The sequence below is a fragment of the Eurosta solidaginis genome, chromosome 2 (assembly GCF_040869045.1).
Source record: "Eurosta solidaginis isolate ZX-2024a chromosome 2, ASM4086904v1, whole genome shotgun sequence".
NCBI lineage: Eukaryota > Metazoa > Arthropoda > Insecta > Diptera > Tephritidae > Eurosta > Eurosta solidaginis.
In genome coordinates, this window is record NC_090320.1 from 94597792 (window position 1) to 94616467 (window position 18676).

General features: G+C 35.7%; 1 protein-coding gene across 4 annotated transcripts in view; it reads left to right on the top strand.

The window, feature by feature from the left end:
• Top3alpha (topoisomerase 3-alpha) overlaps window positions 1-18676 on the top strand; it is a 487070-nt gene that overhangs the window by 214258 nt on the left and 254136 nt on the right. The window lies entirely within an intron of this gene.

Genomic DNA, 18676 nt, shown 5'->3' on the forward strand with positions numbered 1-18676 from the left:
CAAAGGCATTTAAATCGTTTAAAAAATCAAAAAGCATCAAAGAAAACTTCAAGGTAAGTTGTGAACTGGTTAGATCAGTGCATCGTGGTATTCGGGTAAAAAACGCTCAAATAAACGTTGTTATACACCAATACGTATATTCCTTGACGCCAAACTTGAAGTTTATTTATTTAAAAAGGTATACACATATATTTTTTTATAAATTTTCTTTCGAAACGCGTGATGCCACAACAAATTTAAGCCTGCACTGCAACTTGTTCTTGCAACAAGCATGTCGAAAGAAATTAAAAAAGAAGTATAAAGAAATGATAATAAATATTTTCAAATTGCAAACAACTACAAAAAATGTCTTTGACGTTTTCTTATTAAAACTATACTGCTCTTGAATTAAAAAATTTTGAATAGTAGCTTCTTTTAAATAAATAAATTGCGGCACTTTGCATTGGGATGGAAAACTAATTCCAGAAATAAGGTGGAACGACTTCCAGTTGTTGTTACTTACAGGAATGGCGAACAGTTAAATAGGAGTTCCAAAATTATATGCTGCAACAGGCTCGGAAATAGCTGATACGTTGTATGAACTGTTATTTGAATGGGATCTGAAGTATGATATTGTGGCCTGTTCTAATGATAATACATCGGTTAACACGGCTTTATAAAAGGAGTTGCAACGTTATTAAAAAAAAAATAAATTGAGCGAAAACTTTTGTATCTACCTTGTCGTCATCATATTTAGGAAGGTTTGCTGAGAGGGCTTTTCGAATGTTATTTTCCAGTAAATACTAGCAAGGACGTCCAGTTATTTCGGCGATTTCAAGAAAATTGGAAAAACATCGACAAAAATAGTTTTAAAGGTTCGCTACAAAATAACGAATTGAAATTACTTTTAAGCGATAGCAAAGATACTATTCTTAATTGCTCTAATTAAGAGTTGAAAAAGAAAATAGTAAGAGATGACTATAGGCAATTATTGGAATTAACGTCTATATGTCTAGGAGCAAGTGATGGCATAAAATTTCGTGTACCAGGGCCCACTCATCATGCTCGGTGGATGTGTAAGGCACTGTGTTCGTGAACAGTTTAAACTAACGGAGTATGAAGAGAATTCCATAGGAAGTATATGCGCGTTTATTATACAATTCTATGTTAGCTTTGGTTTAACTGTACCAATCCTCATAGAACACCTCTTCAAGACTTATCTTTTATTAAAGAAATATAAATACAGAAATGTTAATAAACAAATATCTGACATTGCAATAAAAAAGTTTTGTAACTGTCTGAAGAATGTATTGCATTGGCATTGTTCGAGGATGATGTCCCTTGTACGATGAAGAAAAAGATTGTGGAAAAAACCAAAAGCATAGACAACTGCGACAAGGAAACAGAAAATTTAAAGAGGTTACACTTAAGGCCCAGTGAAATCAATAAATTCATAGAAAAAAAACTACACGATTTTGTTAAGGAAATACAATTGATTTTTGTTTGGGATATCATCTCAATTTCTGGAGGTAGATCCACTATACTGGGGGATACAGAAACCTGTAAAAAAGCTAAGGATACTGTTATAAATATAAAAGTAGTTAACGACACAGCAGAACGGGGAGTAAAACTTATGGAAGAATATAAAGAATACTCACAAATGACGAACAAGAAAAACAATATGTATTACAAGTTGTAACTGATAACAAAAAACAATTTGAATCACATAATAAAACATCATTAATTAGATCCTAGGAAATAATATATTATATACGTGTCAGCTAAAGTTTCACAAGATATATATATATGTTTTAAAAATGTATTTTCAAAAAAATTTATAATACAAAAAATTTGAAACAAACTCATTTACGTATACTCATTATATACACATTCTTGAAGTAATGACACCGTGCTTAAGGCATAATTTATTTATTATAACTTTATTACTATTTGATAAATTTTTGTTGTTTTAGATTTATTTGAAAGTCAAATATCTCTAGAACTTACTAAAAACACGATAAATTACGTTTCGCCCATAACAAATGAAATGAAGTTGACCAAATTTAAGAAATTGTAAAAAATCGTCTTTTCAGAATTTCAAGCTCTTTGCGCCACCTCTAACCCTTTTTCAATTGATCTAAAACTTTTTATATTCTAGTTTTTAGCCTATTCCCATATTTCTCTGGGGTGAGATCGAAAATCGGAACACTTTGGAAAATAAGTGCCACCCTAATGTACATATATAAATGCTGTTTAAATAACACTGGCAGAGTAATATTCGAAGCTCCTTTGTATGTTAAAATAAGCACGTATTAATCAACAAAATATCGTCAATCCAATGCCAAAGTCACGAATGTACATATGTATTTGATGTTTTGAGAAAAACGCGTTTCAAACCTTGAAGACATTGTTAAAAATAGAGATTTAATTAATAGAGATTTAATTTTGTATTTTTCAACCACTATTGGAAGGTTTACTTTTGTAAACCACTAAGTCATGTTAATTGAAAAATGTAAATTTTTTATTTTTTTTCAAAAAAATGCACATTTGCAAAATTTGACATATGTATATAATATTTTGCAGCAAGGCGCAGAGTAGCACGCGAATTAGTACTAATAAAGTTATTAAAGCAAGCTAAAAAAAGTTTGTAATTATTTATTTATTTACGATAGGCTTTGCATGTCACGTTCGCTATTGCAACTTCGTATGTTACTTCTCTCAGAACCTGGGTGTCCTTTTCAGTGGCTGTACGCAATGAATAAAAAATAGCACTTGCTAGTAAGCAATTGCTTATTAGCAAAAGCAATTGCTGAAAAGGCTATTGCTTAAACTAATAAGCAATTGCTGAATTAAGGCATTGCTGCTTTTGCTACAAAGTTTAAGCTTTTACTTGAAGCAACACATATGTATATGTTGAAAAATTTTGGTAGATATCATTTACATCAGAAAGTGGCATAGAGCAGGTGTGACCATACGTGAAATCAATCACGTCGGACATTACCGAACATTCGGATAATGGGGAAGTCGATAAGCAACTCAATTTTGTAAGAGCACTAAAAGAACGTAAGGTAATTCTTAATAAGTTACAAGTGCCGCAAATAAAAAATGAAAAGGAGTCTGCTTTACAAGCGCTAACTGAAAAATATGAAATAATTTTCCATAACTCATTAACAACAAAGCAAGTAATGAAAAAAATTTCAAACCTGAAAACAGAAGTGAAAAAAATTTATTTATCACGATTTGGTAACAAAAGAATTTCTTACAAGCCTTGGGAAAAAATGCTCATCGATCTTTTAGATACAGAAAAGAACCCAGTGTTTGCGAAAGATCCAGGTATCAAACAAAAAATGGGAATTTTGAAATTTTGCTTTTATTAACTTTATGGTTACGTTTTTAGGTGCAAAATCCGCAGGAATTTACGAATTGCCATTACCTGAAAATCCTACTACCTCAAGTTCTTTGACGTCAAAAACAATATTGAAGCGTAAATCTTGCTCCTTGCCAGAACCAGATGAGACCAAAGATATGAACAATTCCGAGCTGTAACGTTTAGTACTCCTTGAGCAACTGGAGCTGATACCAATACAGAAACAGAGGGAAAATATGGAACTAGAAAAAGCCAAAAAAGAACTAGAAAAAGCCGAAGAACAGAAAAGTAAAGAGAAAAATAAAGACTACGAAGATTTTTTTTTAACACTTTAAGTATCAATTGTTTATTGAAATGAATTAATTTTTGTTTGTACAAAGACTTTACTCGCCTGTATCTAATAAAGAGATCTCAAAAATGAATAAAAGTTTATTTAGTTATAAATTTTAAATACATTTTTTAAATATATTTATATTAATTTTATTTACAAGTTGCCTGCACGTTCATGCTCGTAAAGCCCTTTATGTTGACGTAGTCGTTCCCGAATGCTTGTGATATCGGAACTCGAACATGTGTTCAGTCTATCACTCCAATACAATTTGGAAAAGAGTACACTTCCCTCCATCCATGTTTAGCAGCAATCATTTCCACACAAGACTTTGGAAATTTAATCCACACATGTGCCTTCTTTAAAACTTCACTCATTACCAAATTAAAAGTTTTGGAAACTGTAGTTTGATGAGCTCCAAGCTCTTCTGCTACGCTATTATGATAGCCCGGATCGGAAATTGTGCGAAGAAAGATCTTCATCTTTTCAAATGCTGATAACGCACCTCCTCGTTTTTCGCAAGTTTCGTCCAAAAAATAGGTGCTCAACCACTCTACGTTCTCACGATTTAATCGATATAGCTTCCGAAAGTCTTCATTTTTACATTCCCTTCGCACATTATAGTATTTTCGTTTACGAATAGTCAAAAACTGCGTCATAGTTAAATGTTGCGGAAGGAAAATCAAATAAAAACTAAATTCCAAAAAATTTAGCATGAGGTAGAGCAGCCTTAAAAAATCGTAAGCAAATGCTACCTAAAAAAGCAAATGCTTCATTTATTCTTTCGGAATTCAGCAATTGCTTATAGAAATAAGCAAATGCTGAATGAAAATAGCAATTGCTTTTAGAAATAGCAAATGCTTTTTAAAAAAGCAGAAAAGGTCAAAAAAAGCAATTACTTTTTTTATTCATCATGATTATTATCTTCTTGTTAATTACATTAGCTCGAATGATGGAATGTGAGACGCCGCTATATATAGTCATGATGGGTGTTAACTATATCATTTGAAAACTAACTAAATAATACAACCTTGGCGTGCACTACCTAGTATCGAGTGAAGGCCAGACATTACTTGCCTTACCTTACAACGGTGTGCTCTACCACCCGGCTTTATATTAAGCAGACTGGTTGCCGGAATCAAATGCCTGCAAAAAGTCGAGCAGACACAACTACATACAAAACTGCGTAAAAAACTGGATAATGCACACGTAAAAAAGTGGATAAAAAATGGATAATTTTGTATAGGCAGTGTTCGGATTTTATCCACTTTCCCCTTGAACGAGTCGTGTACGTGTGATCGCACATCCTTCTCGCACTTATACCAAAATGCCATAAAGAAAAATGTATATTTGCTCCTCTCTAACTAAAAATTTCCCATAACACAGGGTTGTATTTTTGTAGGAATGCCATATCGGACACATTTTATGTCTAAAAAATGCCCAAAATGATTACCAAAATACCCAAAAAATACCTAAAAAACTTCAAAATAGCCAAAAAATATCCAAACTTTTTTTTTTTAATTTTTAATGAAAACGTTTATTTAATAATATAAAAATTCATTTATAATTTATTTAATAATTTGAGAAAAATTTAAACAACGTGACATCAGGACGGACAAGGCGACAGCTGTTTCGGTTATACCTTGTAAATCTCTTCAAAGCCTTTTCTCCCGGGAGTGGGAGTCGAACTCGCACTCCTACGATAGTTGAAATGGTTATAAACGCATTCATCCACGTCATGCCTTAGTTGTAAGTTTTTTCCCAATTGCCTTCTTTTTGCATAGTTTAATCTTTTACACATTGCATACTTCGTATGCAACTATGTGCCAAAGCTATGCTTGGTACGGCGGTTTTCAAAGAAACTTTGGTTTTGTTGCTGTTTTTGTTCTATTTATAGAACTTCAACGAATTAACCAATTTTGTCTGTTTGTATGATTTTAATAATCGGGGTTTGCCCATATTGCTTTTATAAATGTATGAAAACATTTATTTGAAGCAATTTTTTAATTTTATAATTTATTTAATAATTTGAGAAAAATTTAAACAACGTGACATCAGGACGGACAAGGCGACAGCTGTTTCGATTATACCTTGTAAATCTCTTCAAAGCCTTTTCTCCCGGGAGTGGGAGTCGAACTCGCACTCCTACGATAGTTGAAATGGTTTTAAACGCATTCAGCCACGTCATGCCTTAGTTGTAAGTTTTTTCCCAATTGCCTTCTTTTTGCATAGTTTAATCTTTTACACATTACATACTTCGTATGCAACTATGTGCCAAAGCTATGCTTGGTACGGCGGTTTTCAAAGAAACTTTGGTTTTGTTGCTGTTTTTGTTCTATTTATAGAACTACAACGAATTAACCAATTTTGTCTGTTTGTATGATTTTAATAATCGGGGATTGCCCATATTGCTTTTATAAATGTATGAAAACATTTATTTGAAGCAATTTTTTAATTTTATAATTTATTTAATAATTTGAGAAAAATTTAAACAACGTGACATCAGGACGGACAAGGCGACAGCTGTTTCGATTATACCTTGTAAATCTCTTCAAAGCCTTTTCTCCCGGGAGTGGGAGTCGAACTCGCACTCCTACGATAGTTGAAATGGTTATAAACGCATTCAGCCACGTCATGCCTTAGTTGTTGTAAGTTTTTTCCCAATTGCCTTCTTTTTGCATAGTTAAATCTTTTACACATTGCATACTTCGTATGCAACTATGTGCCAAAGCTATGCTTGGTACGGCGGTTTTCAAAGAAACTTTGGTTTTGTTGCTGTTTTTGTTCTATTTATAGAACTACAACGAATTAACCAATTTTGTCTGTTTGTATGATTTTAATAATCGGGGATTGCCCATATTGCTTTTATAAATGTATGAAAACATTTATTTGAAGCAATTTTTTAATTTTATAATTTATTTAATAATTTGAGAAAAATTATTAAATTCATTTATAATTGTTCTAAAGGCCGTTTTATCATAAAATGTTAAGAATACATCTGTTAAAAGAAGTTTTTACATTAAATTTGTCTTCATCGCACATAAATTTTAAGATAAAACGGTCTTAAAGTTACTAAATAGCATAAATAATAATTATTTGTAATCACAATTTTGTTTAAGTACCTATTTACTAAACTATAATATTTTTTATATACATTAAAAAATATACAAATAACAGTGAAATAAAATAATTTTGAATAACATCGTAATATTCGGATTTTTGACATTAAAATGACATTTGTTTATTTATCAAAGTAATTAATTCGATAATTGATAAAGTATCAAAGCTGATTAGGTCGAACTTCTAAAAGGGCAATTCCATTAAAAACCAATCAATCGATAAGCTAAATTTTTCAAATCAATTAATACTAAGGATTAGTGTGAAAAGTATATATTTAATTCTATTATTTAATAAACGAAATAATAGCTTTCTGATTACTCGATTTAATAAACTTTGATATTTATCAGAGAGCCAGTCAGTTCTTTTTAACAAAAAGCCACAATGAATGACTTTGCAAAAATTTTTCTTACCACAGAGATGTTTTTCTAAAATATACCAATTTTTGGAAACAACTTTTTGATTCGATTGACAGTACTATCAAAAGTACAATAATTTAATTATATTCTTTTGTATATGCTTAAACTTGAAACTCGTTTGCAAGGAGTGAAAAACATACACTTTTCTTACAACTTTACAAAATTTCACCAAGTTTTCCCTAGCTATATGCATGTATCTCTTATTTTCCAAAAAATTTAAAAAATCAAATATAGATTTAAACGATAGTAGTACCGAAAGAAAAGTAATCAAATTACCTTTCTTTTTGATATATACTAGCATTTATTACTCGTTTACAATGAGAGAAAAATATTTACTTTCGTTACAACTTTATGAAATTTCTCAACATTCTCTCTAATTACATATATGTGTCTCTAAATTTGAAAAAATGTCCAGAAATCGTTTATCAATTTTAACGATAGTAGTATAGAAAGAAAAGTAATCAAATTACGTTTCTTTTGATACATACTAGCATTTAGTACTCGTTTACAGTGAATGAAAAATATTCACTTTCGTTACAACTTTATTATAAAGTTTCTTAACATTATTTGTAGCTATATACTAAGTTAAACTAATATGCAAAAAAAAATCTTTCTTCGCTGCCAGCGGATTCATATCAGCAGAAGTGGTTCCCATGATGTCCCTTATGATGCTCGGAACGATATGTTTTCTACTGGAAAAATAGAAAAAATTAAATACAAAATTAGTTATTGATTCAACATAACTTTGTGACGGACTTATTCCTGCTGAGGTATGCCCAGTCCGTCCAGGGTTCCTATATTTGGTGGGAGAACCTATTCCGATGAAAATAAATAGACAAAGGAGTTCTGAAAAACGTTACAAAGTTTATAGTTTATTAAATTTTAATGAGCTCGAGGCAGTTTAAAAAATTGAAACACAGTTTAAATTTTTATATTTCAATTTTATTTGATCGATATTTCGATCTCATTCTGAGATCATCCTCAGGAACTGTGGACAAAAACAACAATTAGTTAACATGTAAACAATTTTCAAACCCTAAACATAATACCACTTACACAATTGAATATGTTTTACCGACTAACAAGATGTACGAAAAAAGAAAGCGTAGAAGTCAAATAAATATGAAAATATAAACAATTTAAAACACCGTAAGTATAAACAAAAATCTACAAAAACAACAATACATAGAATGACGAACAAAAAGACATAATCATTTGCATTAACATACAAATGTACATATGTACATATATATTGGTCATCCCACTGCATTTGTTGTGTTGAGCTGCAATTCTAACTAGAACAGTGTTGTTGTCTTAAAACTAAGTCGCGGTAAACGCGCGCCAGCTGATCAGTGTCTATTTTATAATTCATTTTCGTGTCATTAGGGGTGTTCGTTATGTGCAGCATTTCTAAAGTATATCTTTTCCCGTAATTTTTCTCCTCGTGTAAAATGGATACATTATCGAAATCGGGATAATGCCCGGTATCTTTGCAATGTGATGACAATGCCGTCTTATTGTCCGAAAAACTGCTTCTTAATTTCACATTTGACCTGTGAGCGGAAATCCTTGTCTTGAGTTTAATTTTTGTTGTCCCCACATATACCTTTTTGCATAAGTGGGACCCGTCACCATTACAAGGAATCCTGTAAACTACATCAGACTTCTCTTGTTTGGGAATTCTATCCTTTGTATTGCTGTAGAGTTTTCTTAGCGTGTGTTTATAAGTTGACGCGAGCTCATTAAAATTTAATAAATTATAATATTTGAAGGCAAATAAAAATATTTTTAAAATGTTATAAAGTTTATTTAAAACATTCAATGCCCTTAAGAGCTACTCCTATTCTTTGTCCCTGTCTAAATAAGAGTAGCTGAGGTAGAACCCCTATGCTAGCTCTCCGTCAGTTGGAGTAGAAACCTCCTACTGAATATAAAATAATTCACGAAATGAAGTAGAAACCTTCAGGTCGTGTTGGTCAGTGGTAGAAGCCCACTGACTCGTATGCCTATCTCCTAGCTTCTGTTCTTACAAGCTAATTTGCCGCCCTTATATACGATTTTGTACGCCGGTGGACAGTTATTTCCTAAAAACAATTCATTGTAATAATTCCTCAGTTATAAAATTATGTAGGACGGCACGCAGGCAGTCAGTAATTTTACAATAACAATTATAAAAGTTGGAAATGCAAAAAATCGAATTCTAGTTTAACGCTACTTTCGCTGTATTCTATTGGTACATTATCATACATATGGTGGTACATCGGTATATATACATATATGCATATTTTCGATCATGTGTGACGATCCGCTATCCCGGCATTTCATATCCCAATTTTAGGGAGCCCTAATATACACAGCGAACAATGTGCCAAATCACGTACGTACGCTTGTTGTATGCCTGCCGTGTTTTCCAGTGTTTGCTTTACCTATCGAATTCGATCATTTGTGTTTATGCGTGTGTTCGCTGCCACTTGGTTTTGATGGTGCGTTGGCCTCGTTTGATGCTTTCGGCTTCTGCTTAGGGCGTGCGTTGGTGTGTCATATGCTTGTACGTAAGTATGTAGAGAAAAGTCCCAATTAGTAGCGGTGCTTAGTTTGGCGACTTTTACTGCTGATCTTTGTTTATCCAAATTATTATGTATGTTGTATTTGTAGCTGAGTGCATTGGATGCGCAAAGGGTTGGTTGACCGGCACAATTTTATGTTTTGTGCATTTCCACTTTCCTTCCAAATGTTTTAGTGTATGTTAGGGTGACCTATATTTGAAATTTATGTGGGCGAAAAATGTAAATATTTTGTTTGCGTGCAAAAGTGCGCAAGTCTGGTTTGTCCTTCAATTTACTAAATAATAATTCAATATGCAACCGCATGTATGTGTTTTTGACTTGTAATTCATAAAGATATAATTCATGTCATAAAAATGTATAAATGTTAAATTCAGAGTTAGATTCAATTCTTGTATAACATGTATGTAAGAAAAATGGAAAAATAGGTATATGTTGTGAGGGTACAAAACCCTCGGTTTTGGGGTCCTCACAACTTTCAGAGACGGGCTTTATTTACCTTTTCCAAAGTTCTGCTTACTGAAGCTATGGTTGCATCCTGTCAATAAAGCAGGTTGAAGTATTTGATTTCTAAGAAGAAGAAAAGAAAAATAAAAGTCAAAATTAGAAATCAATTCACCAAAATTGTCTAAGTCTTAATCTTTCCTTTTTAGAGTTCGGGTTAACGAAAGACACAAGTGCTGAGGTGAATATTTGCATTGCTGAAATAAAATTAAAAGCCAAAATTAACTATTGATTCAACACAATTTTTAAAAACTTGATCTTCCCTTTTTTAGAGCTCGGGTTAAACAACAGCTTTTTGAATTTTCCCAGTCAATTGCTGAGAAAAAAGAAAAAGAAAATTCTAAGTTTGTAAAAAAATTGAACATAATTTTTTAAGAAGACCTCATCTTCCCATTTTGAAAAGCAAAAAAAAATTAAACAATTAATTTAGAAAATGTTAGTTCCAAAGTAGAGTATACATATACATAATTTTACAAATAAATTAGAAATTTTTTAAATAACAATTATGTTTATTTTTTTTTAATTCATATAATATTTTATTAAAAATATATTAATACTAATTTTATACAAAGAAATAAATAATAAAAGCAATGCAGGTTAATTATGTACAAAATCGAAAAGGAAGCGGAAAGACTTAAATAGTAAAAGGAAATGGTGAAATATATCTACAAACTACTATTTACAACGGCAATCTTAACTATATATAACCTATGCAAATTTATAAAATAAATTATGTAATAACGGAATTAAAATAAAGGACTAAATTTTCTTTGTTTATAATATGTATGCCCTCGTCTATAAGTTGAGCTACTAAAATACCTAATCCAGTTGAGGACACAAGGGTCTCTATAAAAACGTTACCAATTTTTGTTAAAACTCGAACTACGAAACTATTTTCGTTTTGTTGGTTAATAATCTTTATAGAATCCAATGTACTACTTAAGAAGAAACTGTCCTTATCTTTCTTAAAACTTATAATAAAATTATCATTTTTAAAAATTTTACTACAATCCGTAAAATTTCTTCTTCTATTCTCAAAAACAATTGCTGCAGTATCTTAGATGGATTGTGAATAAGTTTTTTAATGTACTGCATATAATTCTCAAATTTATATGCTCAAAAAGAATCTAACGGACCAAATTGTTTTACGCAATCGCTTAAATGCAAAAGGCCGTGGACATTAAAACTAATTAAATTCGCGCCAAAATAATTACTAAATAATTTAACAAACTATTTTAACATTTCATTCGCAACATTCTGCTTTAAAAGACTTCTCACAGGAGAGAAGTCGAACAGCACAATGCAACAAAAGAAAGTGATAATAAAGGTTATCCGGTATGCAGTCTTTCAAAACGAAAATGCCTGAATACAATAAAAACTGCCGGTATTTTGTCGATTTGCAGTTGTTTAATTCGTCTAGATCACGACTTCGTCTAGAAAATTCAGAGGGAACGTAATTATTCAGAAACATAAATTTTTCGTTCATTCTCGTTAGGTTCCCTCTTTTAGTAAGCAACTGGAGTAGTTTTTCTGTTACTCCTAAGTCCACTAAATGCATGGGTTCTAAGGAAAACTGAGAAACCATGCCAATATTTAGTGATTCTAGCAAAATCTTCCCCTGCTTATGGAATGACAAATCTAGCCTATTTTTAAATTAATCATCTGTTCTTAGCTCGCCCATTTCTTGGGATAGGCACACCCGATCTAAATGTTGCCCCATTAGCAAACATTTCGGGCAGCTACTTTTTCCTGTATGACCCTTTACCCCAGTTATAAATGCCCAACCTGGTGAATCGCAGATAAATAGCCTAACAATAAATTCCTTTAACAATTGTGTAGATACCACTTTCACCCCATTCTGAGCTAAAGTGCCTATTTCCTCGCAAAATTCTTTTAAAAATCATTTAGATCTGGGGCTTACTCATCCCTGAATAACAAGATATCATAAATAGTTCCGAATTGGGGAAATCTACAACGTGGCCCAAAATTGGCCATAATACCCTTAGAACTTTTGAAATTTTTAAGCCCATCTATTCCCACATCTATTGAAATTCGCTCTAAACTTTGGAGAAAATCAAATTCTTTAAAGTAAAAATTATATTAAATCCCAAAATACAAAAACTCGCCCTCTGAAAAAGGCCTAATACTTACTAGTTCCCTGCTTGTACCCAGAACTGTTCTGGCGTCCACTGGCAATCCCGTAAGTCCTGCTCCTTCCAAAGAGTGCAAAAGATCAGAAAGACTACTCTGTGATGTTTTATTTCTAAATGCCCAACCTTTCAACGCTGAACGTACCCTTCCCGTCATGTCCGTGGGTCCTACCTCGTCTACACTCTCATCTAGTTCATTATCTTCAAATAAATACCTCTCATATTCACTATCGCTATCATATTCACTATCGCTGAAATAACTGGAAGGAAGTTCCCCACCAGTGTCCGATGCATCATTGGCAGATGAAATATGAGACACTACCCCTGTACTTGTTGATGGTACATCATCACTATCTAAAGAAATCACCCCCACACTAGTTGATGGTACTTCATCTCTATCTAAAGAAATTGCCCCTCTGCTAGTTGATATTATATTATCTGTATCTTGCCCAGATGATTCATTTAATTTGCTAAATTTTTCTTTCAATTCCTCAAAATATGCCTTTTCTTTGCTCATTAAATTTGAGAACGTTCTCTTGTTCATCGTTACCATATAAATGATAATAATAATAAAAACAATAACAATAATAATAATATTGATGATGATGGTGTTGATGATGGCGATAGTTATAAAATTTTTTGTAGGTGTTATCCTGTTTTGTTGTGCTGTTCTGCAGTGTGTTCCTCAAAAGACCTGGAAATAAAAAGTTAAAAAAATACATGAGTGCCATTGAAAATACAATGGGCGCATTTAAAGCACCGACGTATTTAGTCGCATCTAAAGAGAACGATGTTCCTAAAACTTAAGTATTTTTATGCCGGACGGATCCCGAAAACTATACAGAAATGATCCCGTAAAAGTCCTGAAGAAAGGCACGCTGACGTGAATAGTACGATACAGTTTTTTCGAATTAAAAAAATACGTTTTGTTTTTAAGTTAAATTAATTGATATGCCAGGGGTGAAGGAATTACTTACTATTCATAGAACAAAGCAGTGAAACTACAGTTAGCTAAAACCAAAGAGAATTTTTTAAATGAAAATAGTGTTGCTTTTTCGGGTATTTAGTTGGTTAAAATATTACAAAAAGTATAATTATAGTTATTACAGTTCGTTATAGGATTATTTAAAAAAAATCAAAAATACACAGAACGAAAAAGCTGTGTTAGACATTAAAGATAAAACATACCGAATATTAATTACGAATAATTTGCATCGAATCCATGGCCATAAAAGCTCATAATTTAAAAAGGCATGTGTCCTGAACTACCGTTTGCGAAGAGTCCTTAAATGATCCCGGAAGGGTCACAAAATGATACCAAAATACTCCCGAAATGATCCCGACAAATCCTGAAAACCATCCAGAAATGATCCCTGAAGGGTCTCCAAATGATCCCGAAATGACCCTGACGAAATCCAGGACGTATCCCGAAAACCATCCAGAAATGATACTGGATCCCCAAATGATCCCGAAATAGTGCCAAAAATGTTCCGAAATGACCCGGACGGGAACCCGGACGGATCCTGAAATGATCTCATAAGGGTCCCAAATGATCTTGAAATAGTCCAGAAAAAGTCACGAAATGACCCTGTCGGGATCCCGGACGGTTTCCGAAACCATCCAGAAATGATCCGGAAAGGATCCCCAAATTATCCCGAAATAATCCCGGACGGATCCCAGATGTAATCCTTAAAGAGTCGCGAAATGACCCTGACGGGATCCCAGATTGATCCCGTAAGCCCTGCAGAACTGGTGCCCGCAAACTCTCCAAATGATCCCGAAGTAATCCACAAAAAGTCACGAAATGACCCCGACGGGATTCCGTAAACCGTCCAGACAGGATCCCTAAAGGGTCCCCAAATGATCTGGAAATAGTCCCGAAATAACCCCGACGGGATCCCGAAAACCATCCAGAAATGATCCCGGAAGGATCCCCAAATGACCCCGGAATACTCCCGAAAAAGTCCTGAAATAATCCCGACGGAAATGCTCCGGGAAGGTTCCCGAAATAATCCCGGACGGATCCCAGATGTGATCCTCAAAGAGCCCCCAAATGAACCTGACGGGATCCCAGATTGATCCCGGAAGCCCTGCAGAACTGGTGCCGGCAAACTCTCCAAATGATCCCGAAATAAACCAGAAAAAGTCACGAAATGACCCCGACGGGGTTCCGTAAACCGTCCAGACAGGATCCCTGAATGGTCCCCAAATGATCCCGAAATAGTCCCGAAAAAGTCCTTAGATGACCCGGACGGATCCGGAAAACTATCCAGAAATGATTCCGCAAGGGTGCCAAAATGATTTCGAAATAGTCCCGAAATGACTCTGACGGGTACATGGACTGATCCCGAAAATCATCCAGAAATTACAACGGAATAGTCTCCAAATGATCCCGAAATAGTCCCGAAATAACCCTGACGGGATCCCGAAAACCATTCAGAAATTAACGCGGAAGGATCCCCAAAATAAATAAATCTCATCATAATCTATAAATCCACCGTGTTGTTGTGAAAGCAAAAGTGCCTTTGCAATGGTAACACATTTGACAAATCGCTGACTTTTGGAAATTATCATTATTAATTCCAATCACTCAAACTTTTAATTAATATGCCTTGTGTGTGCGGTCAAAAAGTTGATAGAAATCAACCGAAAGTGCAGTGCGCTAATTGCAACAATCTTTTTCACATACATTGTGTTGATATCCGTCAGTCAGACGTCGATTTTTTATTGAACTCCCAACAGAGTTTTTTTTGTAAAAATTGTGCTACTCAGCGTCGGAATTCCCTTCGCTCTCCTCCCCCAACCTTGGTGATGGATGAAAAGGCTATTACCATAAACTCGAATTTGTCAGAAAGTAATACTTCGGATCTATACTTGGACCCTTGTTATTCGTTCTATATATAAATGACCTGCCAGAAATTCTTAAATATAGTAAAGTGCACGTTTATGCAGATCAACTTGACTCTCTATTCTCCTGTAGAGATTTCCGTCCTCGATCACATAGTCTGGGAATTTCTCCGGAGCCTTTCTTACCTCTGTAATCTTCGCTTTTAGCCGCTTGCACTCGTCTTTGCCTTGCTCTACTGTCAACGTAGTTAGTTGCTCGTCCATCGGCTGTCTCGAAAGTGCATCTGCCACCACGTTTAGCTTTCCTTTCCGGTACTGTACGTCGAATGAGTATTGTTGTAGTTCTAGTGCCCATCTAGCAATCCGTCCCGTCGGACTGTCTATTGCGTTTAACCATTTTAGAGCTAGGTGGTCTGTGATTACCGTGAACGTGTATCCCTCTAGGTAGGGTCTCATCTTCCTTATCGCCCAAACTATTGCCAAACATTCTTTCTCTGTTGGGGAGTAATTTGTTTCTGCCTTGTTAAGTCGGCGACTCGCATAAGCAATCACTCGTTCTTCGCTGTCTGATCCTTGGGTGAGCACTGCTCCGAGGCCAAAATCGCTTGCATCCGTCTGTAGGCAAAACTTCTTCGAAAAATCTGGACAAGCTAGTACAGGTGCTTGGGTCAGTCCGGCTTTTAATGCTTCGAATGCCGACTGCTGCTCTTCCGACCACCTCCACTTCCTTCCTTTCTTTAGCATTGACGTCAACGGGTGTGAAACTTGTAAAAAGTCTGAGGCGAATCTCCTGTACCACGATACCACTCCTAGGAATCTTCGTAGTTCGCGTAAATTGTTTGGCGGTGTCAACTCTTTGATGGCTGCTATCTTGTCCGGGTCCGTGTGAATGCCTTCCTCGCTAACGAAATGACCTAGATAATTTAAACTTTTCTTAAAAAACTCACATTTTTCCGGGTTTATCTTGAGGTTTGCTTTTCGCAGCGGTTGAAATACTTCCGCCAGGTGCCTTATGTGTTCTTCCAATGTTTTGCTCGTAATGATGATGTCATCTAGATATGCGAATGCGTAAGGTTCCAACTCTGGTCCTATAACGTGATCGAGTGCTCTCTGGAAAGTTGCTGGGGCTGAGTGCAGACCGAACGGCATTACTTTCCATTGATATAGCCCACGTCCGGGTACAGTGAATGCGGTGTATTGTTTGCTGTTTTCTTCCATGGGGATTTGCCAATATCCGTTTTTTAAATCGAGGCTGCTGATAAACCGAGCACTTCTCAATCTATCCAGGATGTGTTGGATACGGGGTAACGGGTATGCGTCTGGTACTGCCCTTGCGTTTAGTTGGCGGTAATCTACGCACAGTCTCCACTTACCATTTTTCTTCCTTGCCAAAACTATTGGTGCGCTGTGCGGGCTTCTAGAAGGTTCAATGCAACCTTTCTCGATAAGCTCATCGATTTCCTTATTAATAATCTCTTGCATCTTGGGATTCTTCGGGTAATATCTTTGTTTTATGGGGCGGTCGTCTCTCATCACTATCTTGTGCGTGGCCACGTTGGATACACCTGACATTTCCTGGAACATCTGTAATTCTTTGTTGAGAAATTTACTCACCGACTCGTCTGTGTTCGCAACTTTTAGGCTGTTATCTTTGTGACTACTTTCATTTCTACTTTCGACCATTGTTGTACAAGTGACCGCATCCTCCTCCTGATTGTTTGTGTTCAAGGTTAGCGTTTGTTCTCCGCATCTCATCTCCATGTTCACCTTCGCTAGGTAATCCATTCCAAGCACTACTTCGTCGACTAGTCCCGGTAGGATTAGCATTTCATTTCGCAGCACTTGGTTACTCATTCTCACTTCTATATCTTCCGCTTCTATGATCGTCTTAGGTTTGCCATCTCCCAGTATCACTTGCGTTTCTATCGCCTTGAATATACCTGTCTTCAGCCTTCTTGCCATTGTTCCACTTACAAAGCTTCGCGTCGCCCCTGTATCGATAGCTGCTACTACCTCTTCGCCATTCACCGTAATATTCGCCAAGATCCGACCCTTTGTATGTCTTAACGTGTTTAGTTTTCCCGAGGTTGCGTTTGGGGAGACCCCACTCCTCGGTGCCAATGAGGTCTCTGGCCGTTTCCCTGCGTTCGTCTACAACAATTTCGTGTGAGTGTGCCTACTTTTCCGCATGTCCAGCAGAATTCGATGCGAGCGCTACGGCAACCGTATGCGACATGGCCGCCTCCTCCGCATCGTCTGCACGCCGTGTTTGTATCGATGTATCTTGGTGTCGGGTCTGATTTCTGGGATGGTTGTTTCTCTGTTTGCTGTTCCCGCTCCTCTGCCTGTATATATTGGTAACGTTCTTCTGGGCGCCTTGGTACAAATGGTCTTGCCATTGGTCGCATCGGATCTCTGTCAGGGGTAATATTTTCATAATCTTCTACCAAACTTACCAATTCTTCCAGGCTGCTGATCTCGCCTCTTTTAACATACAGCTGGATTTCTCTGCGGGAGTTCCTGTATATGCGGTTTAGCTTTTTGTCTTCGGTGTAGGCGGCATGTCGCATCAGCCCTTGTAGTGCTAGCACATAATCCTTTAACTTCTCTCCTGGTCTTTGCATGCGTGCCCGTATCTCGTCGTTCAACTGTTCAAAATATCTGGAGCTGAGGAAAAATTTTAGGAAATCTTTCTTGGATGAGTCCCACTCTTTCCAACTCCGGTTGTTATTTCGGTACCAAACCAAGGCTTTGTCTTTGAGTAGCTCCGGCAATGCTCTAGGTATCGAGTTGACGTTTATTTCGTATCCTTCTGACAGTTCTTCCACGCGTTCTATGAACCCTAGAGGATCCTTGCCCCCGTCGTATTTCAAACCCCATTTTCTTACCCGGTCCATAGTGGTTGCGTATGTGCCTGGCTGTTGTATCGCATATAGTGGTGGTTGTGGGAGCTCGTGTTGGATGGGTGCGCCGGTTGTATTCTCGTCATCCGTTCTCGTAGCGCTTGGAGATGTCGACCGACTACTTGCCTGTGGTTTGTTTAGATTAGATGTCGTCCTTGCATGTTGTAGAGCTAGTTCTGTAAGCCGATCACGCCACTTCTCGTTGTCCTTTTCTGCTTTTACGAACGCCGCCAATTGCTTCCTTAGTTCGTCTACCGTTCCCGTATCATCCAGCTCGAACTCCGAGTGGTAACTTACCAGCTCCTCTCGGGTCAGATAATATACCCATGATACCTTTACCATTTTCTTATTTGCGTATCCTTTCCTTGTTAGTTTGTGTGCTTAGCCTTCGTTGTTTTGCTTTCTGTATATCCTTGTTACCTTCCTTTATGTAAAGCCTTGATGATTTCCTTGATTCTATTTAAGCCTGCTCGAGCGCCATATGTGACGGACTTATTC